The sequence below is a fragment of the Eurosta solidaginis genome, chromosome 1, assembly GCF_040869045.1.
Source record: "Eurosta solidaginis isolate ZX-2024a chromosome 1, ASM4086904v1, whole genome shotgun sequence".
NCBI classification, from domain to species: domain Eukaryota; kingdom Metazoa; phylum Arthropoda; class Insecta; order Diptera; family Tephritidae; genus Eurosta; species Eurosta solidaginis.
Window position 1 is genome coordinate 374,767,362 of NC_090319.1, and position 25,115 is coordinate 374,792,476.

At 35.7% G+C, this 25,115-nt stretch overlaps 1 protein-coding gene and 1 long non-coding RNA gene across 9 annotated transcripts in view; one reads left to right on the top strand and one right to left on the bottom strand.

Annotated features, from left to right (window-relative positions):
• Positions 1–2,146, bottom strand: part of LOC137238273 (uncharacterized) — a 77,449-nt gene extending 75,303 nt beyond the window's left edge. The window contains exon 1 of the long non-coding RNA XR_010949144.1: positions 2,054–2,146. This is a non-coding gene — a long non-coding RNA (uncharacterized lncRNA). The remainder of the gene's footprint in view (positions 1–2,053) is intronic.
• The window catches only part of LOC137238272 (dentin sialophosphoprotein), a 106,556-nt gene continuing 83,062 nt past the window's right edge, over positions 1,622–25,115 (top strand). The window contains exons 1-3 of one of the 8 annotated variants that reach the window (XM_067763078.1): positions 2,140–2,413; positions 5,399–5,736; positions 7,876–8,016. The gene's annotated coding sequence lies outside the window, so the exon portion shown is untranslated. Of the gene's footprint in view, positions 1,889–2,139; positions 2,414–5,398; positions 5,737–7,875; positions 8,017–25,115 lie in introns of those variants that run through there. The other 7 variants (XM_067763079.1, XM_067763076.1, XM_067763081.1 and 4 more) reach the window with 7 other exon arrangements.

Below are 25,115 nucleotides of genomic sequence, written 5' to 3' on the forward strand. Positions count from 1 at the left end.
ACAATAATGATAACAAGTCCTATCCCTCCTATTTATGAGCTATGCGAAATTTGAAATTGTTTCCTTCCAAATCGTTGGCTACCTTATTTACAATGTGGGTGTTGCAAATATCAGCAATAATGGACATCCGACTGTTCTTCACCCAAAAATACTAGGTGCGATGTCGATCAGGATCTAAATTTTGGCTAACAGGTAGGCGCAATCATACCTAAAGTTCAGAGTCGTAAAAAATCAATTATTTCGCTGTCAGAACATGGGACAAAGGAAAAAGCGCTCGTACCTACTTATAAAGTCATTGGGCAGCCGCTTGAATGATACGTGCCTCCGATATGGTCGCCTAGCTTAAAAGAAATACGCTGGAGGAAATTTCAGGCCTATCAAACAGTTTGCCCAGAAACTTGGGCATCCGAAAATACATATGATTGAAGTGGTCTCACCTCCCAGATACTTGAGTAAATATCTCCGTAAGCACTATGAAGAAATCCAGCACACAAGAAGCCAGCCGTTTGAACAAAAGAGGCATAAAGAGCCCTCAGAGACATCTACAAAGAATCGACAAATATGCCAATAAATGCCCGGTAAACCCTATTCTCAATGATAAATACCCTAAAATTTACAGTTGAGGAAAGCAATCTCTCCAGGAAGATACGCGTCACCCTGGACATTTTCGATCTGTATACTTTATTAGGTTAAACTTCTATTTATTTAGAAATTACCACACCTGTAGCGTGTCCCGACGAAAACTTAGCTGTTGTCTAAATCATTTAACTTTTTTAAGTTCTAGACCAGGGGTCGGCATTTAGTGGCACAATTGTGCACACTCAATTCACACTTATTCTTATTCTCTTTAGTTTAGTAGTCACTGAGCATTTGGCGCAGTAACATCGATTGTGTGCGCAATTTTGACGAATGTTATTAGCAAGCAACAAGCAAAGATCGTTTGTTAATTTTTTCAATGCGCACAAGCGAAAAATATTTAATTTTGACCAATCCTTTTGCATAAATACAATGTATTTAATTGTATAAACCTTTTCCTTCCCATTGTGTGCATTAAAAATATAATACCAAACAATATTGTCTTGTTGCTTGCTAATAAGCGAATGAACTAAGCAAACCGATGCATCAAGTGATGTGCGCGATTATCGCGCTCTTACTAACACATCTGCATTTCCAATTTGGCGATGCCTGTTCTAGACCAAGGCGAATTCATTACAGGTGGTGTTATCCCATCAGCTGATTGCTTCTTCTTGATAATTTTCCATACAAAGTCTAGTACTACAACATGTCAGTTAATCGAAATCAATGAACATTTTCTTTTTACTTGACATTCTTCCGCACGGCGAATTGGTTGAATTCGCTTTGCCACCACCTAGTATAGATTCGCCTTGGTTCTAGACGCACCCGCTACTCTTGGTCTCACGCTCTCCCATATCAACAATCTCAGTTGATTGCTTCGCTATAAGAACGTGGAAAAAACAAAAGAAGTGGCTCAAAAAGCTTCGACTGCGATGAGTACCGAAATATGTTTATAGACACGCGCGAGTATTGAAGTGATGAATTGTGAAAGCGTGCAAGTAGTGGTTGTGGTATAGAGAGAAAATCAGTTTTACATGAGAATCAAACGTGCATGCGACGCAAAAAGTTATTGCGGATAAAAAATTAATAAAAAAATTTATAGAAGAAAAAAATATTTAAAAAAACACCAGGAAAATTTTAATTATTTTCACATACAACAGCTGTATTAACTTTCTACATTAAGTGAAAATGTCTTTTGTTTATATGTGAAGCGAAAGAGTCCGTGTACTTTTCTAATTAAACTGCTCATTTTTTACAAAAAAAAATTAGTACAACTTTTTTCTGCACACTTTTTGGAAGAAATCTATTTTCGGTAAAACATTCTACTGCATTTCTAAAAAAACACATACTTTAACATTTCAAAACTACCACGCAATTACGCATTTATAAATTAAGCACTCAAAAAATAGCCAGGGCGTTAGACAGAAAATTGCTAGGGCATAGGCATGAATACATATGTACATATGTACATGCTTACCTTTTTCTTACAACATGAACCACGCAACCTTACCCACTGCACTCGCGAAGGTCCTGTAACCTGAATTGTAAAGCTGCTGCATGAAAAACAAACCACAAAACATCAAGTGTACTGAAATATTAAAATCACTCACAGCAGCAACAGCAACAATGGAAAAGAAAACGGTAACATACAAATTATAAGCATAAAATAATAACAAAACCCGTGAGCAAATGGTAGTAAAACCAAAAAAAAACTCTTTGAACCAGCACGCGCAACTCAAAATCTGATTATTTACGCTCAGCTATAATAGCGACTAGTGATGCCACTTTTGTAAGATCTTGCCAAAATTTGGTGCATTTGTTTTTGTTTGGTGAGGAGGTAGGTCATAAATTCTTGTATTAATCATAGACATTTCTTATGAAAAATCCCTCATAGTGAGTTACATATTACAGCATCGCAGCACTAATTGATTTGTTGCATCACATTTGATCATGTCACATCATAGCATATAAGATCAAATGACTTGAGCGCCGTCATGTGAAGGTCAAGATTAATGTTGTAGAAATATTTTCATAATATCAGATATTATATATAAAAAAATTTATGCATTTTTAATAAAGCAAAAACAGATTAAATGAGAAAATATACTGATATTATGTCCCAAAACCGTATCAGACCAAGTACCACACCATAACAGATCGCATGCCATTGAATAATTTCACATCAAATTAAGTCAGCATATTGTATCAATTCATTATCATCATAATTTATAATGTAAGACCAAGCCTTGATCCCAACAAGTAGTTACTCTTCTACTGTCTGGTGAAACGCATGGAATACAGTAGATCCTGCTAGCTTTCGTAAAAGGATGGGCCCCATACAACGAACTGCTCTGATTGCAGTTAACCCAGTTCTTATCCACTTATTGTATACATATACTATAGACAAGCCTTTACCCCAGTTTCGTTGAATTAAACACGCTTTTAATGTTAAGAATTACTTAATTATTGGACATAAATCTGAACCACATCCAAATATTATTGGTATAAGTGGAATGAACTCATAGTTGTAACGACTTATAAAAAGTTTAAGCTAATCCCGATACAATCACGAATATAACCCGAAAAATTCGCGAAGTGATAAGTTGAAAAAATTCGAAATAATCCGAAGGTAGGCCCGAAACTATTCTAAAATAATCCCAATAGAAACTCAAAGCAGTCCCGATACAATTCCTAAAAAATGTCCGAAATCCTAAAATCATCCCCGAAATTAACTCGAAAGAGATCCAAAACAGCTACAAAAGCAAAACTATAACAATCCCGAAGTGCCTCCTAACATCCGTAGTCCCTAATTGTTTCGGAGATAGCCCCGAAATTATTCTGAAAATAACCCCACGGTATCTGGAAATAATTCCGAGCTGAAAACAAAGTAAATATTTGCCAGGGCTGGACTCTCGCAGAAGAAATGTGTGACTGTTTCCTTACAAGCCTCCTCTCTATGTCTTCTAGATCGGACTCTGGAGGGGATTACATTTTTTTTTTGCGTTTTGTTTTGGCATTAGAGGAGGTAAATGGTGATTTGAACGCATTGATCGCTGCTTAGATGGCAAATTATATGCATACCCCAAAGCCGCTTACATGATTCTCCAACAGCAAATAACAAATCCATCTCTATGAGAGTGAGCAGCTTAAAATTACAGCCCAAACTCAACGTAGGGGCGAGGTAATCTGTTTTCGAATGTATATTGGGGAGCCTTTCCAGGAAACCGGTGTGCCGTACTGCTTTTCGTTACAGCACCTAAACAACCCTTATGGTTGAGCCAATAGCTGTATGGCGTATGTGAAAATCCGCGTCTCCCTATGTTATATGGAGATATTTTTGTAATGAAAAATCTCAAAACAATCCGCATATAATTAGACATAAAATGATCCGGAAATTATCACAAAATTACTGCGAAATAATCAAAAAGTTATCCCGCCTTGATGTGATGGTTGCGTGCTCCGCCCATCACAAAGAAAAAATGTATGAGCAAGATTTCAAATAGAAAAGACATTTCCTCGGAAGTGATTTCACAAACACGAATGTATTTCTGCCATGAAAGGCTTCGCTGTGAAAATTCATCTGCCTTGCTGCTGTGGTTCGAATTCGGCACAAAATATGTAGGTGCCGTCGCGTCAATTTTTTGTAGGGAAAATTAAAAGGAGCACAAACCAAATTGGAAGAGAAGCTTGGCCTAAACTACCTCAAAGATAAATCGCGCCAAGTATTTTTCTTTTTTTTTATCCTGATATCATCCTAAGAAGAATTCCGAAATGGCCCCGAAAACCAGCCCCAAATAATTATAAAGCCCCTTAGTTAACAGGAAGAGGCAAGGTCACTCTGAACAATCAACGCTGACGTTGTTAGTATAAATAATGTAATAAATATCACATGCAAAACATCATATAAAGTCACATCACATTGGGTAGTAGCAAATCAGTTAACTGCATCATATCAAATCAAGCTGTGATATGATATCGAGTCATTGCCAATTTTGAATGTAAAATAATTCGTTCGGAAAAATCGATTATTGTTTCATTCATAGTTCTGGCAAAAGCAGAATAAACAAAAGTAATTAAAAATAAGAGACCCATAAGCCTTTCAAATAAATATATATGGAAATTCGTGTGATCCCTAATATGGCAAAAATCGTTAGCAGATTATGATGAAGAGGAAACGTGAATTAATGTACTCAAAGAAAATAGATTTAGAACCATACATAATTACGTGACACTGCATGGCTGTTATTCACAATTCACATATCACTTAGTGAATGGTCTTAAGTAAATTTTGTGAATTTTGCTTCCAATGGATTTAGTTCTTTGATGCGCTGCATTGCGTATTCATTAATTTGTATGTGATACACATTTTGATACGAAAAAAGCAGTAAATTGGCAACCATCGCCAGGAGTAGAAGCTTTGCTCTCTCATAATCGTTGCTTGGTCAAAGCAAAAGTAAAAGTTCAACGTCGTTTTCTATTTCTCTATTTTGCGCTCTGTATATACTCGGCATGGTCGCCACAGATGCCGTATGAAAGCACTGCTTTTGCCAACGACGACAAGCGCGCCTCAGTTGTTATCGACAAAGCTATCGGTATAGCCACTACTCACACGTAACTATACGACTGGACGGGTTTTTCGCTTGCGTACGCTTGCCGAAAATGCACAGGAAATAGAAAAACTCGTTAATGATTAAGTTGTAGCTTCAAATTAAATTAAAATCACTCATATGACAGAGTGTCACATTTGCATGTATTTTCGAAAGGTTTACAATACATACACATACTACATATACATACCTTTGGTTAATTTGATTTTTCTTAGTATTTGCGCTTGTGCAAGTGGATAATATAACAATAAGAAGCACTTAAATTAATGAAACTTGTTGTAACGCAAACTAAAAGTACATAAAAGTGAAAGCAAACAAAACAAATAAAACAAACGAAATTTTGTTTTACCAACTAAGCCCTAAAAGAATAAGAACAAAATTGTTTTTTTTAAGTCAAAATGCAGTGTACTCATAATTGTTGAAAATTTATATCTTGTATAAATTTGACGCACAACAAGTAAAATAATAAATCAAAAACCAAAAAAAAATAATTTTTTGGACAAAATTTCTAGGATCCTAAAACCCAACAACCACCGCTTATAAATTATTTAAGGTAAGTACGGATATCATTTCGTTGTTTTAATGAACTTTTTATGTACGTATTCTGAGGTCAAAATGACACTTTGAAATTATTTGGACACTTTGAAATTATTTGGATTATTTATGGGCAGTGAAAGCAAACTTATCATTAAAAAGGGTTTATGCTGACGCTTAAATTTATGTTGTCTTCATGTGTTTTTGTATGTATGCTTTTGTTGTGAAATGAGCTTAATTCGTAGTAAATCTGTATAACTAATGCAGCGAACGCCAAAATAGCAGTGATAATTTTTATCAAATTGCGTTACCAAAACGTTTTTCTAAAAACGGAGATTGAAACGGGTCTTTTGATTTCTTTGATATTTATTGATAAACATTAGATAGTGCACGTCTAGTAATACTTTATCGGAAACAAATAAAATTTAAAATATGTAAAGCAAGTGATTAAACCTTTTTATACTCAGTTGAGCAGAGCTCACAGAGTATATTAACTTTAATTGGATAACGGTTGGTTGTACAGGTATAAAGAAGTCGAGATAGATATAGACTTCCATATATCAAAATCATCAGTATCGAAAAAAAATCTGATTGAGCCATGTCCGCCCGTCCGTCCGCCCGTTAGCACGATAACTTGAGTAAATTTTGAGGTATATTGATGAAATTTGGCATGTAGGTTTCTGGGCACTCATCTCAGATCGCTATTAAAAATGAACAATATCGGACTATAACCACGCCCCCTTTTTCGATATCGAAAATTTCGAAAAACAGAAAAAGTGCGATAATTCATTACCAAAGTCTGTTAAAGCGATGAAACTTGGTAGGGAGTTGAACCTATAGCGCAGAATAGAAAATTAGTTAAATTTTGGACAATAGGCGTGGCAACGCCCACTTTTAATGGAAGTTAATTTAGAAGCTTTACAAGCTGTAATTTGGCAGCGGTTGAAGTTGTCATGATGAAATTTGGTAGGAATGTTACTCCTTTTACTATATGTATGCTTAATAAAAATTAGCAAAATCGTAGAACGACCACGCCCACTTTAACAAAAAAATTTTAAGTCAAATGTAAAAAAAAGAGTTAATATCTTTACAGTATATAAGTAAATTATGTCAACATGCAACTCCAGTAATGATATGGTGCAAAAAAATACAAAAATAAAAGAAAATTTCAACATGGGCGTGGCTCCGCCCTTTTTCATTTAATTTGTCTAGGATATTTTAATGCCATAAGTCGAACAAAAATGTACCAATCCTTGCGAAATTTGGCAGGAGCTTAGATTCTAGGACGATAACTGTTTTCTGTGAAAAAGGGCGAAATCAGTTAAAGCCAAGCCCAGTTTTTATATACAGTCGACCGTCTGTCCTTTCGCTCGGCCGTTAACACGATAACTTGAGCAACAATCAATATATCCTTACTCACTTTATCTTGATATTAAAAATGGACGAAATCCGACTACGGCCACGTCCACTGTTTCGATATCGAAAATTACGAAAAATGAAAAAAATGCCATAATTTTATACCAAATTCGAAAAAAGGGATGAAACATGCTAATTGGTTTGCTGTATTGACGTAAAATATAACTTTAGAAAAAAACTTTGTAAAATGGTTGTGACACTTACCAAATTAAGTAGAAGAAAATGAAAAATGTCTGCAGGGCGAAATCAAAAGCCCTTGGAATCTTGGCAGGAACACTATTCTTTGTATTACATTTATAAATAAATTAGCGGTACCCGACAGATGATGTTCTGGGTCATCCTGGTCTACATTTAGTCTATATCTCGAAAACGCCTTCACATATACAACGACCACCACTCTCTTTTAAAACCCTTTATTCCTTTTATTTAATACCCATATCGTACAAAAAAATTCTAGAGTGAGCCCTGGTCAACCTTTATGGCGATATCCCTAAATGGCGTCCACCTATAGAACTATGGCCCACTCCCTCCTTAAATACTCTTTAATATCTTCCATTTGATACACATGTCATACAAACACATTCCAGGGTTACCCTAGGTTCATTTTCCTACATGGTGATTTTCCCGTATTTTGTCTCCATAGCTCTCAACTGGGTATGTAATGTTCGGTTACACCCGAACTTAGACACCTTTACATGTTTAAATTAATTTTAACAAACAGAAATTTTATACACATTTTTAGAGAAAACAAGGTTTCAACGAAGGATTACATTGAAAAACTTGTTGACCTTATGGAACGATATCCCGATGTTGGACAATACAAACCGCAGTTCGGATGCAGCCAAAATAGGTGAAGTTGAGCGAACGTGAGTGAGTCCCATTGGTAGGTACTACCCACTACTCCTGGTAATCCTGCTTTAGAGTAAAATGCAATTTTTGGAGCGCTTTGTTCTCCTGCAGTCATTTGGTTTTAATCCACTTCTCACAAATATGATCCTCAATAATATCTTAAACCCCTTTAATAACTGTAGATGTTGTCCAGTCCAAGACTCAAATAATTTCCATCAAAGCAAAATGCTTCCTTACTTAACCGAAAATAACTAACAAATCTGCAAAATAACTTCATTAGAGACTCATCATTTGTCGCGTTTTCTTACTTGGTGCCTGGTAGTTTCAAGGGATTGGAGTGAACACGCGAATTTTTTTCCGTATTCGTGACGACAATTTTGTCACCAACATTTTCGTTGTTATAACATATGTACATCTAAGCTTATGTCTATTTTGCTATTAATAAAAAAAACTACTTTTGAAAATGCTAAAATTTCCGCCACAAATTGATCAGCTGTTCATTTATCTGTCAAATCATCACTTTTAAGGTTGGTAACATCAATTCAACTGATATAAAATTGTTAATTCGTAATACCAAATAGGAGTTGAGTTGTCTTAAAGTTGAGTAGTTTTAATTGCAATCCAACTAAGTTGAGTTGTAAACCGTAATAGCTTGAAAAGACGGTTACCGGTGCGTATACGTAAAGTTTTTTTTATAATATAGAAAATTTCTCAGAATAACAGTACAATTTTGTCAAGCTTCAGAGCGACACATACGTTATAAGACACATACATAAATATTGAATGTTGATGTTTCCTTCAGCGTACAAGTTCTAAAATAGTAAGTTTGGTTAGGATTCGGAACGTCTGTACTCTGAACAAAAACTCTGTCTACAATATTTGATGACGCTCTATATGCATTGCCTTACCCACCGTCCCTTTTGGTGGTTATACATTCGTGAGGAGGCTCTTAACACCACCTGCCAAATAAAGAGGAAAGGTCTGCTCGGAGTGAGGCCAAATGGATTGTGCTGAGGTATACGATAGAGACATTTTCGCTTTTGAGGATATTTAATTTAAATTTTGAGTGCCCTATGACAATATTGACCTAATACCAATACTGAGTCCGAACCTTGAATTTCCAAGTATCTTTACTGAGGAAATGTTTGTTGCCAACAATGGTGACGAATTTAACTCTTATCTAAGGAAGTATGTTTCAGGGTTTCAGGCTGAGATATTCGAAATAATCAAGGCCATGGACTATATAGTGGAGAACATATGAGATTCAGGCGTATATTTTTCTGCTTTGACAGCCAAACTGCACTAAAACTGTTGGCTAGATTTTCAACTATTCCAAAACAGGATCGACAATGTAAATTGCAGGTAAATAAGCGCAAAGCGTGCCTACTACACTCCGAGTTTTAAGCCATATGGAAGTTCCTTGATAAGAACGGGATCGGAGTAAGCCTTCTTGGATCCTCAACCAGTTCTATTATGATCTTCCACGGCTATCAAAGCCAGTGTCGGTAACTTTGTGAATATTTAAATAAAAAACTCGGCTGGAAAGCATCAAGAAATTTGGATAGGTGTATACTCTCATTAAGCAGTCAGAACTCCTTATAGACACATAATTGTGGTCAGAATAACCCACAAACTAACCTTCCATTGTTGATTTGAGGAGTATGAGATGGAGAAGCATTTTCTATGCGGCTCCTCCGCCTTCACTAATATCAGATACGATGCTTTTCGAATGGATGTCTTAAGAGAGAAATACCTGAGCACTTCGGCACACAAAAATCTTTTTTTTTTTATTTGAAAGCTCAATAGGTTCGAAATATACAAAGAAGCCCATCTGTGCTTCTAGAAATATACGCAGCTCATATCATCACCTCCATAAATAATTCTGAAAACTCAATACATTCAATTCTCAGTCTGTTGCAAATGTTGTTGTTATTGCTTGGAAATTCGATACAATTTTTACTCTGAAGTGGTGATAAATCAAAAGTCTCAGGAAGTTACCAATGTGAGAATGTGTGAACTCGCTCAAGCTAATGAGAGAACACAACCAATTAATTTACCATTTAAGTTATAATATGTGTTGTTGTAGAGATAAGGATACTCGCCGAAGACCTTGGGAGTATTAAGGATGTTGATGGTCCTTTGCCAGATGCTGATCTGGTACGTTCCGGTAACAGGCACCATTAAATTCTAGCCCGACCATCTCGGGAACGATTTAATATGACCACATGAAACCTTCTAGGCAATGCCGCCCTCCCACCTCCTAGACCTATAAGGAACTTGGGGTCGCCAAGAGCCTCGGCTGTTAAAGAAATAGGATTTGCCATGGGTAGGTGAGGTTGACAATTGGGTTCGAGAAGCTATATATTGCGCTGGCAAGTTGTAATATCATATCTTTAAGTACAACTGGGTATAATTAAGAAAGTAATATTTTTTTTTAAATAAGGAGCTGCCGTTTTGAACCACCCTGTATAGGGGTGATAAAATGAAGTGTCAACAGCGTAATGTTTTCGAAAGCAATAAATTAAACGAGATTCGAAAGACATTTGAAAAATATGGCACTATAAATATGAACAATGCAAGTATAAGCTCAACAAAAATTCACACAATACTCATTCATATCGTATAATGCGTGAATTCCGCACTATTTTAAGACAAGTCAACTAAGCTAACAATAGAAAAAAATAATCAAGTTGCACAATATGCTTAGTGTGTAACATAGAAACTTCACTGGTGTTTGAAAATTTGTTGCGTGCGTGTCAAAGTGCTGCACTCGTGCATGTATCCTTAGGGGCTAACTATGCATGTTCCTTCAGATTTTAGTATTTTTATATAAGTATCCGTTTAAGAATGATTATTCTATACCCAAATTCTCAAATATAACTGACTGAGCTTTTGCACATTTTAAGCACTTGTATGATTTTTTTTTTTAACTTAAATATTTTTATTCATAGATATTTTAGTTAAAAACCAAAGTTCTGAACTTTTCTGAAAAGGCAAAAAGTTTTATGTTTTAGGTGTTTTGCATTTTTAATTAAAAAGGAAGGTACAGCTTACAAGCCCATTGAATTTAAATGTCACAATCTGTAGATCTTGCATCGCTCAAAAGTCACATTCAACTTTTTGGATTACAATATTTTCTAAGACATCTTTCATTTTAATTCATCTTATACATAATATCTGTGTTCATGTCCTGCGCTCGCCAGGTCAAGACTCCAGCTATTAGGGGTGGTAGAGTTGCCAGATCTCGAGGCAGTAATAAAGCTGGGTCCTAGAAAACTGCTAGTATTTGCCAAGAGGCCGGAGTTATTCTATAACATAAATCCTGGCATCTGATTGGGGTTCTTTCGTTTGGTCGTCAAATAAATTCTGGTAACACTATGGACACTTTCAGTCTATGCGAGGTCTTTATTTAACGGCCAGTTCAACCTAACTTATATATGTTATGAATCAAAACCTTAAATTTTGCACTCCACTGGACCAATATTTAGCTGTACCCTTCTTTAAACAAATTTCTACACTTAGCTCCAAAAAATAGGATCTTAAAAATAAAAACTAGCCCATCAATTTTTGAAATATTTTGAACTAAGTTTTAAAACTTGTGTCACTTTACACTGCTTTGTTCGAACAAACGCTAATTAAGTGCTGTAGCCGCAAGAAGAGTGATTGTGTGAGTCGTAAATCAACTGTGCTTTGTTTTATGAATTAATGGGTTGTCGTATCTGTTATTGATTTCATTCAAGTAAAACAAATAAATGCAAGGCGCGATAACCTCCGAAGAGATTTTAAGCCGAGCTTCTCTTCCAATTTGCGTTGTGCTCCTTTGTAATTTTTCCTAAAAATTGGAGTGCCGACTCCGAACGGCATCTGCAAGACATATGAGTTTTCACTGAGAGCTTTTCATGGCAGAAATACACTCGGAGTGCTTGCGAAATACTGCCGAGGGGCGACACCGCCTAGACAAATTTTTTTCTAATTGAAAAACTTTATTTCTAAAATTTTTGATGTTTCTTTGCCCGGGGCGTGAACCCAGGATCTTCGGTTCGATTTCATTCAAGTGGGTACACACTAAATTTCAAAATGAGGTGAATTCAATGTCGAGTTGAAATAAACTCGCTTTTGTACTATGCTAATGAATTTGACTCACACTGCATTTTTTTTTTGGTTCATCACAAATAAAAAAATTTTAATTTATCATATTTTGCAGCCATCTGAACTCTTAAACCCGTTTTATTCGTGAATTTTGTTTAACTACACGTTTCACAAATGTATTTGAAAAAAGGGGAGAAGGCATTTGGGAAACGGGAAAAGTATATGAGAAATAGGAAAGTTCCTGATACCATACTCAATAACCTGACGTTAATTATACAGAAAGAAAGCGCTCAGCCAAAGTTTACTGGCGCCACTTAACACCGGATAGTTGAATATGAGGTGATGCTAGTTTTTCTGCCTGGAAGACACTACAAAAAGCAGGTAGTGTGTAAGGGAGTTGTACCTATCGGTCCTCTGAATATACCTTTCCACCTTACCGTTTAACTTAGAACCATCGGTGTATATGGAAATGCTGGCGTGAACAGAGAAGCAGCAGTCCAACTCCACCCAATCATCCCTCCTGGGAATGTTTACCATGAAGTTGCTGTTCGCGTCTGTTTTAATCACACAGCAATCAGTGCTTCGAGGAAGTAAACTATAATTGTTAAGTTTACTAGAGTTCCTTGTGTCCAATTAGACGACACTCTCAAACGCAGGACTGACGCTGTCACTGCTCGATATCCTTCAAGTCGATGGGTATGATTTCAGATTTGTTTTGAAGAGCTTCACGTAGCGTTGTTCTTAGAGCACCGTTTTTGCTGATCATAATAGATTTGTGCATTTTTCCCAACAGATTGAGGTTTGATGCCATACTCAATACTGGCCACGCTACGACTACCTCATATAGCAATATGGGTAGAATAATCGCGGTATAAATCCATCTACATTACATTGGGGCTACCAATGGCTTTTTTTCGCGTACAAATTTCAATGTACGCTTTGTTTTGATGCTGAATGGATTTCCTCTTTCAGTTCAGCTTTTTTCATGGGCATTGGATTTGGACTTAGAAAAAAACCAAATCCGGTCTTGAAAACCACTCTTAGGTCAACTTGCAGAACGGAAAGTTTTTCTTTTAGCTTAGAGTTAGTTTGAAACATTAATAATTTTGAAATTAAAGAAAAAGTATATCACTGATTGAAACAGAGCAACTCTGAGTGGTTTTGTACAGTAGCGAACAGCAAAATAGCAATTTTTATTAAATTAAGTCAACGAAACTCGTTTATTATTTTCGATATTTTAGCAAAAACCTTCTATGAATTTAGTAATAGAAATCAAACTAAACCAATCCTAAATATGTTTTCCAAAATATTCGAAAAATCAATAAAATTTTACAAAAATATCAAATTTTATATCTGTACTTTCATGAATTGTTTTAAGAATGTAGTTTTGAAGGCAAACCATTTTCAGTCTAACAATCTACAAAGTCTCTCAAAAGGCCCAGTGATTTTTGATTTTTTTTTTACGAAGGGTGTTTCAATCAGGTTCAGTTCCCATAAGAAAAAAATGCACACCTTTTATGGATGAAAATATAAAAGGGCTTCGAAAAAAAATATTTTGAGAGACCTATAACTTGTTATTTTTATACCCACCTTTACTTGTACACAGAGTATATTAACTTTGATTGGATAACGGTTGGTTGTACAGGTATAAAGGAATCGAGATAGATATATACTTCCATATATATCAGTATCGAAAAAAATGTGATTGAGCCATGTCCGTCCGTCCGTCCGTCTGTCCCTCCGTTAACAAGATAACTTGAGTAAATATCTTCAACAAATTTGGTACACGAGCTTATCTGGACCCAGAATAGATTGGTATTTAAAATGAGCGAAATCGGATGATAACCACGCCCACTTTTTATATATATAACATTTTGGAAAACACAAAAAACTTGATTATTTAGTAAATAATACAACTAGAATGTTGAAATTTGACGTGTGGACTGATATTGAGACTCTTGATAAAAATTTTTTAAATTGGCGTGACACCGCCCACTTGTGATAAAATCAATTTTACAAATATTTTTAATCATAAATCAAAAATCGTCAAACCTATCTTAACAAAATTCGGTAGAGAGGTTGCCTTTACTATAAGGAATTCTTTGAAGAAAACGTTACGAAATCGGTTAAGGACCACACCCACTTTTATATAAAAGATTTTTAAAAGGATCGTGGACGAACAAAATAAGCTATACCTTTGCAAAAAAGAGCTTTATATCAATGGTATTTCATTTCCCAAGGGGATATATAACAATAAATAGGAAAAACTTAAAATTTTGAAAAATGGGCGTGGCGCCTGCCCTTTTATTACTAAAAATTTTTCTATGTTTCTGGAGCCACAGCTCGAAGAAAAATTAGTTCAGAATAGCGCCATATGTATATGGGGTATTCCATCATATTTCGACCAATTTTGAACCCGACCCCTTTAGAATTGGCTGAAAGTTTTTCTTCTTTTTCTAGCTTACGAAAGACGTATTTCAGAATTTTTTAAAATTTTTTCATCCAACTCAAAAAAAGTAATGAATTTAAAAAAAAAAAAACATTGTTTTTTTCAAAATGCAATAACTTTTTCAAAAATTGACCGTTTGGGATCTTTTTTTTTTTAAAAATTATTTGTTTTTAAATGTACTTTTCGGAAAAAATACAAAACAATTTTTAAAGTTTTTTTTTTGTAATTTTTCAGTTTTTCGAGATTTTTCGAATTTCGCCATTTTTTTTTTTTCTCATAAAAAACTTCAATCAATTCTGCAATCACCCCACTAATCCCGGAGTGGGCCGGTTATTTTTTTATTTTTTTTATTTAATTGAAAAAAAAAAAACTTTAAAATTTTTTTTGTATTTTTTCCGAAAAGTGCATTTAAAAACAAATTAAAAAAAAAAACATCTCAAACGGTCAATTTTTGAAAAGGTTATAGCATTTTGAAAACAAAAAACGGTGTCCAACTCAAAATAAGTTATGAATTTAAAAAAAAAAACGGTGTTTTTTTCAAAATGCTATAACTTTTTCAAAGATTGAGCGTTTGGGATCTTTTTTTTTTTAAATTTGCGTTTAAATGTACTTTTCGGAAAAAATACAAAAAAATTTTAAAGTTTTTTTTTCAATTAAATAAAAAAAAAATAATCGGCCCACTCCGGGATTAGTGGGGATGATTGCAGAGTTGATTGAAGTTTTTTATGAGAAAAAAAAAAATGGCGAAAATCGAAAAATCTCGAAAAACTGAAAAATTACACAAAAAAAAACTTTAAAAATTTTTTGTATTTTTTCCGAAAAGTACATTTAAAAACAAATTAAAAAAAAAAGATCCCAAACGGTCAATTTTTGAAAAAGTTATAGCATTTTGAAAAAACACCGTTTTTTTTAAATTCATAACTTTTTTTGAGTTGGATGAAAAAATTTGAAAAAATTCTGAAAAACGTCTTTCGTAAGCTAGAAAAAGAAGAAAAACTTTCAGCCAATTATAAAGGGGTCGGGTTCAAAATTGGTCGAAATGGGATGGAATACCCCATATGTATTATTGCGCAGCCTTATAACACTATTAAGCACACAAAACAAACAGCAACAGCATTTAAAGTGTACAGCTGGGTATGTAATGTTCGGTTTCACCCGAACTTAGACTTCCCTACTTGTTTTTCTTTATATTTCTGCTTGAGTGCAACTATTTGTTTAACATTTTCTTTTAGTTTTTTTTTTTTCTTTGTCTTGTATTTCTTCTGTTGGCTATTAGTACCAACATACTTGCTTCCATCTTATACTTGGCGCAGCGTAATAAAAATAATTGTGCTCCATATTAAAGGACACCTCTACATACACACGCCACTCTGTATACTATAAGGCTGTGTGTATGTTGGTTATAAAAAGAGCTCACACAGTGCACTCATGACCAATGACAAAAAGAATGTCCTTGATCTTTGCCACATATCAGCAGTCAGCAAATAGCAAAAAAGACACTCTTGCTGGGGGTATGTACTATGTACATACATATGTATGTAGCTTAATATATTATAGGCTTACACAAGCACGTTGGCACGTCGAAGATCCACAAGCTTTTTTTGTTTTAACTTGCGTGGGCATATTTAAATGAGTGCGTATATTTACATACATACATACATGAACTGCCAGTAATGTTATACTTAGCTACTCGTGGCTGCATATATTACCTTGTAGATGAGTTAGTAACCGTGAGTATAATTTTTTTTTTTGCTGTGCGCCAATGTTGGTTATTTGCACCTTTACAACGAACAGCAACAGTCGACACATCAAAGATCACAGACGGCCACAAAATAAATACAAATCGCTGCCTTTTATAACACACACATACATATGTATGTGTACAGATGGGTTAATTAATACTTTTTACCGTTACTCATTTGTGTTACGCCGCTTTCGCTTGTATATTATAAGTTGTAATTGTGCATGCGGCTTTACCTCTATTCGTGCTTTTATAATGAATTTTTCGCTTTCAACACTTGCATTTCCGTCATTGCAACAACAACAGCCATGCTTCATGCAACACCACTACATTGCCTAGGCGCACTTAGCAAACATCAGTGACTAAAATAATTTTAATTACCACTCATGGCGCATTGCCAAGAAGAACAAGCGGCAATAGGCCTATTGCTGGCTACGAAATTACAACCAAGCCCGTTGCTTTTGTTTTTATAGTCAGATAATATCAGTTAAATGAAGCCAAATAATAGGTTTGGCCAATTTTTGATAATAACTTATGGCATATGAGACTATCAGCACAAAACTGGTATAACCCCAGATTAAAAAAACGTTTGGTTTGGCTAATAGGTAATACTCCTCTTGTTGTTGTTGTTGTTGTTGTAGCGATAAAGACACTACCCGAAGGCCCTGGGGAGTGTGTTCGAGGTTGATGGTCCTTTTCCGAATGTAGATCCGGCACGTTTCAGAAGCAAACACCATTAAGGTACTAGCCCGACCATCTCGGAAAGGATTTGGTAATACCCCTTTTTTCCTTATTGGGGTGACACAAGGTCAACGACCAAACTGCCAATTGACGTTATGACATCTTCAGATAGACATAAATGGTTGAATATGCTCTTCTTATTAACACTGCAATGAAAGGAAAAACTGGGGGAGAGTTCTTCTACACACATACTTACCTTAGTTCCCACCCTGGTTGAAACCTCGTTTGATTTCAAATGGCTCGGAGATATCCTTCCCAATTCTTCCGAATAAGTTTTCCATAGAAAGCGGCCTTAGTTGAAGTAGTGGTGATGTGTGTCATTTTCTTTCACGCTCTTGTTCCAATTTGTAGTATAGAGAAAATTTCTTTCGCGGACCTAAAACCGTACTTCAGAAGGTCCAATCAGTTTGAAGAATGGTTCGGCGATAGTGAGCGTAGTTTGTCGCAATTGTTCAATATTTTTGTAGGCAATTCCTCACCAGATTTTGGTGTCGGAATTAACATCTTCCGTGGGTGCTTCATTGCTTCCTTCATCCATAATATAAGGACTGTCTAAACGTGGGTTTTTAAGTTAATGTTTTTTGTGGATATTCAATCAGGATTCATACCTTCCGTCTTTCAACAAATTTGTTGGCAAAATCTGTGCTATTATGTTAACATTCACGTATTCCTGCATCTACTTTAATCTTCTTAAAAATAAGCTTGGCTTCCTTCTTCAATTTACTTTTTTAGCATTCCTTACCCTACCAGATGCGCACACTTCAATAGTTTTCTCCTCGTCGGCTCAAAGTGCTCTCAGAAATCTGTAGCGATATAGTTGTCAGACTCTTTGAAGGAAATTCAAGTAATGAGAACAACAGAAAAACACTGTTGGCCTGCCGTCCGCTTAACGTAACATGCACGATTTGATTCCGTGTTTTTTCGATGGGGTGACAGTCATGTAGCTGGTTGGATCTTTTTATGTTTATATAGCTTGTGCTTATGAGTTATTTTATAATTTTAATTATGGATAACAAGTAAATAATAATAATAATATGTTTATACAAACTATTTTGACCAAATATCCTTCCCCCCAAAATGCCTATCTTAATCCACCCCTGGGTACATAATGTCACAACCAAGTTCTACCTTGGAGTGAGTAGGCAATTGAAGAGGAAAGTCGTCTCACGACGAGTAAATATCCCGCTGTCTAGTTGTTGTTGTTGTGGCAATAAGGAAACTCCCCGAATGCCTTGGGCAGTGTTATCGATGTTGATGGTCCTTTGCCGGATGCAGATGCAGTACGTTTCGGTAACAAGTACCATAAAGGTACTAGCCCGACCATCTTGGGAACGATTTGGTATGACCACATGAAGCTTTCTAGGCAATCCCGCCCTCCCAACCCCTACATCTATCAGGAGTTCAGGGTGACCAGAGTATCGGCTTTTAATGAAACAGGATTCGCCACGGGTAGGTAAGGTTGACAATTGGGTTAGAGCGTTGCACTACACAACCCTTTGAATAATTTAGTCGCGTCTTACAAAAGGCATACATACCGCGGGTATATTCTAAACCCCCTAACCCGCTATCATAATAGCTGTCCTGATATATGGCTCGGAAACATGGGTGGTGTTGAGTGAAGATTAGATAGTCCTTGTAGTGTTGGCGAGAAAAGTTCTCCGGAATATTACATGTAGCACAGTGTAAAACGCAGAAATAAGCTACGAAGATTTTTCACATCATTTGAATGGCGACATTTTGAATAACCAAAACACTCGAGCCAGTTATTGATCTTATGTATGTATGTAATCCAGCATTTGCTCAGACCCTAACTTTTAGGTAATATGTTTCTTATTTTCTTTTGTTAAAAGCAAAATACGAAAGACTTGTCAGCGTAACTTTAACTTTGCACCCTAATTTTTAGCCCCATCTACCCGTGGTAAATCATGTTTATCAGCAGGGCTCTGGCGACCACAATCACCTCATGGAATGGTAGGAGTTGGAAGACCTAGTAGGTTCAATGTGGATGGGTTTGTACCTAAATGTTGCTATTTTCCGGAAAGTTTTGGATCAATACCCTTCGAAGAACCAACAACATCGCTAAAGCTTACCAAACCCATTAGGGAGTCTACGTATCGCTACAAGAAGAAGTAGAAAACGAAACTACAAACATTTTACTCAAAAAACCCAGTCTGACGAAATGCTCACTTTTTATACATACATACATTAGACTCACTAATCTGCTCTTTTGGTATACAAGCAAAGTCCAAACAAACCCTTGTACACATTTTTAAGGAATATAGCACTTTGTACCCTCAATATGTTGCATCATGGTTTTGTCCAACTTGCACTAATGCAAACTACAATCAACAAAACTCAATGCAATCTAACCAGAACCAAGAACAAAACAGAAAAAATTAATTGAAAAGTTATAGCATTTTTTATGACAATGCACCCCAGTTGACGCTACCACTGAGCTGCAGTGATTGTTTTATCACAACTAAAACTAAAAGACAATAGGTCTTTTAACACTTTTTGGTATGTAGCGTTGAGGCAAGTACAAGCACAAGCACACATACAAACTCATTTCTTCACAATGCTGAGTGCGCGGTTTTCATTATTTGAATAGCTTCTATGGCTTTTTATACTCAGCTGAGTAGAGCTAACAGAGTATATGAATTTTATTCGCATAACGGTACCCCGTAACGGCATAAACGAATCGCGATACATATAGACTTCTATATATCAAATTGATCTGGGAGAAAAAATAAATTCATTTAGCCATGTCCGTCCGTCCGTCTGTCCGTGAACACGATCAGCCCAATTCTAAACGAAAATTCCTTATGAGTTTTTTCACTTCTCCCTTTCCTCCTATTCTGAACAATGTTCGAAAAAGCGGAAACCGGTTATGAGAGAAAAGTAGGTATTATGAATGTGAGGCAGAGGGAGATTTCTCTGCCATTTCATAGGAGTTTTTTCACGAGTTAAATTAAAGGGAATGCATCAAAATAGTTAAAGTACATTGGTTCTTTTAAGAAAGAACACTTATTTGTACAAATTTGTGCTAAAATATGTATTTACATTCTACCACAATATTCTCACTGTTAATACAACAACAACAACCACAATAATCTTTATTTTAAGTCGAAAGTATATCATAAGCAACGCAAGATCTCTTCGTATATTTGACGAAGCCATCCAGAATTTGCGCAAAGATTTTTTAAGAAGGCTTAAATAGATTTTGGGATATGGCGAAAGGCGAACTCAACTCGACTTAGCCGACAGAAAATTGCTTTGCAGAATGAAAGCAGGCAACTCTGGCGGATTTGTGTTATCCCGCCGCCTTCTTCTTCTTATGCTTCTCTGTTGATGTTGCTGTGGCACCAATTCATTACCCATTTCAGTGAATACCACATGAAATGCAATAATGTGCATTGTTTATACCTTATTTCTTAATTTCAAACAAATTCGCAACAATAATTAAACTTTTAAATTTTTTAAACAAAATAAGAAATGCGCAACGAAATTTCAATTGACAAAACAGCTGACTTCGAAAATTCGAAATTCCCATTCCCCAATTATTCTTCTCCCTAGTAGAAAAGAATTGGAGGAATTTTTCCGCGGGAATAAAAAAATCCGCAAGAACAAATTTCCGCGAGAATATTTAGAATTGGTCTGGAAAACTTTAGTAACTTTTGAGGCATCTTAATGAAATTTGGTATGTAAGTTCCTGGGCGCTCATCTCAGATCGCTGTTTAAAAAAAACCGAAAAAGTGCGATAATTTATTACCAAAGAAGGATAAAGCGATGTAACTTAGCAGGTGCGTTGACCTTATGACGCAGAATAGAAAATTAGTAAAATTTTCAACTTGGCTTTTAAAGGAAGGTAATTTAAAAGTTTTGTAAACTGTCATTTGGCAGTCGTTGAAGATATCATCATGAAATTTAGCAGGAACGTTACTCCTATTACTATAAGTGTTCTAAATAAAATTAGCAAAATAGGATGAAAAAAATTTAAAAGTCAAATTTTAACAAAAAATTGAATATCCTTACTGTATATGTATACGTAAATTATGTCAACATTCAACTCCAGTAATGATATGGTGCAACAAAATACAAAAATAAAAAAATTCAAAATGGGCGTAGTGGAACCATTTCATTTAATTTGTCTAGAATACTTTTAATACCATATATCGAACAAAAATTTACCAATCCTTGTGAAATATGGTAAGGGCATAGCTTCTATGACGATAACAGTTTTCTGTGAAAATGGACGAAATCGGTTGAAGCCATACCCAGTTTTTATACACAGTCGACCGTATGTCCTTCCGCTCGGCCGTTAGCACGATAACTTGAGCAACAATCAATATATCCTTACTCACTTTATCTTGGTATTAAAAATGGACGAAATCCGACTTCGGCCACGCCCACTGTTTCGATATCGAAAATTTCGAAAAATCAAAAAATGCCATAATTCCATACCAAATACGAAAAAAGGGATGAAACATGGTGATTGGATTGGCTTTTTGACGCAAAATATAACTTTAGAAAAAACTTTGTAAAACGAGTGTGACACCTACCATAGGTAGTGTGACACCTACCATATTAAGTAGAAGAAAATGAAAAAGTTCTGCAAGGCGAAATTAAAAGCTCCTTAAATTATGGCAGGAATATTGTTCGTGGTATTGTATATATAAATAAATTAGTGATACGCGACAGATGATGTTCTGGGTCACCTTGGTCCACATTTTGGTATATATCGCGAAAACGCCTTCACAAATACAACTAACGGTCACTCCTTTCTAAAATTCTCTTCAATACCATTAATTTGATACCCATATCGTACAAACACATTATAGAGTCACCCCTGGTCAACCTTTATGGCGATATCTCGGAAAGGCGTCCACCTATAGAACTAAGGCCCACTACCTTTTAAAATACTCTTTAATACCTTCCATTTGATACCTATGCCATACAAACACATTCTAGGGTTACCCTAGGTTTATTTTCCTACATGCTGATTTTCACTTATTTGACAAGGAAAGAAGGAAAATCGCTCCAAAACACGTCACCCTTGGTCTACAATTTGGTCGATATTTCTCAAACGTATGTCATATGGAATTAAAAACCACTTATAAACCATTTACGAAACCCTACGAAACCACCGTAGTTATAATTATACTCAGATGAGCAGAGCTCACAGAGTACATTAATTTTCTTCGCATAACGGTATTACGTTCTCGCTATTTAAAATGAACGAAATTAATTAAAAATAAAGAAAATAATAAATTTGTCTCTAAAGCTCTCACCTGAGTATGTAATGTTCGGTTACACCCGAACTTAGCCTTCCTTACTTGTTTATTATTTATTTAAGAGCAGCAAATGTGTAGATAAAGAAATACTCATGATAGTGTATGAGTGTATGAGTTTTCGCAATTATTTTTTTGTTCACATCGTAATGAAGTAACTAAAAGTGTCAGTGCATTATTTTATGCGAGATTTGTAATGATTGAAAAGAAAAACATTAGGTATAGCTCAAAACAACAATAAAGGTTTACGAACAGGTAAAATGTAAATTTTATTTTTTAATTAATCACCTGCTTCATATTGATGCTGCAAGTGTCGGGAGAGAAATGTGAGCATGAAGTATAAAAAACTACGGCACACCTGCCGAGTTGTTCTAACACTGAGGCGAAGGGTTGTTAAAGAGCTATGCAAAACATGGTTCGATAAGCGCATGTCTCCAGATTGAAACTTAGGTTATTCTGCCCAATCCACGGAAAACGATGCGCTTTGCGGGATCGCCTTTTTTTTATTAGTCTGCTTTATATCGCCTATAAGGTTTCATCTAGGGTACTGTGCGAAAGAGTGAAGCCCGTAATCAACCAACTGGTTGAACCTTATCAGTAAAGTTTCAGACTTGGTAAAGATCTGCACTCGCCTTTTTTTCGTCGACTTCAAAGCAGCATTTCATAGCGCGAGGAGAAGCTGCTTGTAAGCTGCATTGTCTGACTTTAAGTTCCCTGCAAATTTAAAACGGCTCTGCCAAATGGCGTTGCGCAACACCACCAACCTCGTAAGAATGGGTATGGGCAGGACCTCTCCGAGCCATTCCAAACCAAATGGCGCATCAGAAAAACCGACTCCCTTTCGTGTGATTCATCTAACATAATGCTGGGAAAGATGACCCTAGCAGCAGAACAAACCCGTGATGATACGATCTATTATAACAGCATGAAGTTAAAGGCGTATGCTGATGACATTGATATTATTGGCTTGAACAAACTCGTTATACGTTCTGTCTTCTGTGGATTAGATAAAAAAGCAAAAAACAAAGTGGATCTTGCTGTTAATGAGGGCAAAATGAAGTTCTTGCTGGCATTCAAGAAAGAAACGGCGCATTCGCGCCTCGGCAGCCACGTGCACTGTTGACGGACGTAAACTGCAAAAACAATGTCAGCTTAGAAATCAAATGGATAATAACTCTCGCCAACAAGTGCTGCTTTGGACTGAGTAGGTAATTGAAAATTAAAGTCCTCTCTTGATGAACAATCATGGATGGTGTCGAGAGAAGATGAGATGGTTTTTGGAGTGCTCGAGAAAAAATTTCTCTGGAAGATTTGTGGTCCTGTCCATGATGCCGAGGGCGAGTATCGAAGGAACTATAATGACGAGCTGTATGAGCTTTACGCAGGTATTGTGATAGTGCAGCGAATAAAAACCCAAAGTCTTCGCTGGCTATGTCATGCTATGAGAATGGACGAAGACACTCCGGCCAAGAAAATATTTCAGTCAATACTGCAGTTTGGAAGTAGATAAATGAGTATACCTTCACTGAGTAGGGAGAGGTAGATGGATAAAGACTTGATCTCAATTAGCGCTCCCAATTGGCGTCGGTTATCGCGCAAATGGGATAACTGGCGTTACCTGTTACGAAACGACTAAAACCGCTTAAGTGGTTAAGCGGCAACTAATGATAATGAGTCTTCGCTTTGCTAACAGCTTTAGTCATAGCTTGATCCAAACCCCTATGCTAGTATTGCGGTCTCAATATGAACGCACCCTTAGACATGACCTCAAATCAATGAAATATTAATGCATTCCAACATAGTTTAAATGATATATTTTATTAAGGGGCAGATTATGTCCCTAAGTGATACAAGATAGCTTGAAAGTTTCAAAAATTATTCAACAGAAATTAATAGTGAAACGAGTTCTATAGAAGGGGCGCTTAATTTTCATTGCATTTCCGAGTTGCTTAAGGAGTCATCAAACTATTTGGTCACATTTAATAGCCTGAAGCAACACTGTATATTCTTTTCAAGTGCTGTGTACCCAGTGTACCCATAAAGCAACTAAATATTAAAATAAATCGAAACTTATGAATGAAATATTATATAAATAATAGTATAGGGTAAGTTGGGGTAATCTTACATTTTTAATATTTATACTTACTAAATTTGTTTTATGTTTACAAGCATGAAAAAACCTGGGAGAAACATTGAATACAAAATTAAAATTATTCATAGTTATGATTATTTTTATTGCTTATAATTAATATTAAGTGCAAAATGGCTGTGAAAGGTAGGCTGAGTTTCAGTGCTTCGATTCCCTTCGGCGCAACTAATGCTAACACCTCTGTCATAAGCGTTCCAATGGAAGATTTTACGGTGATGCTACTGATTTTTATGTATTTTTCTTTCAAAATATGCAGAAATCAGATTATCTTTCCACTTTTGCCTTCCCTCAAATTTGGGTTATTTTTGGTCCCTTTTATAAGCATGTATATATTAGCCGCATTTTTTTACATGTATATACAACTGCATTCGCGGGTAAAAAAAAACGCTTATCTTCACTTAGATAATGTTTAGGAGACCCATCTAGCAGCAATGATTTAACAATCGCGACACTGGTAAATAACTCGCTACGCATCTCTGTTGGTCATAGTCTATAACCTATAGCTGAATCGGTTGCAATGAGCAGTGGACTCTCACACTTTGAGAATAGTGTAGTGATAAATTGGAGAGACACATTTAAGTTGCAATAAGTGTAATGCATACTGAAATTTATCAGTACTAATATTTTGCGCAACAATTTCATAAGTGCAGCAAAAGTTACAGACTTAACAGTCCAG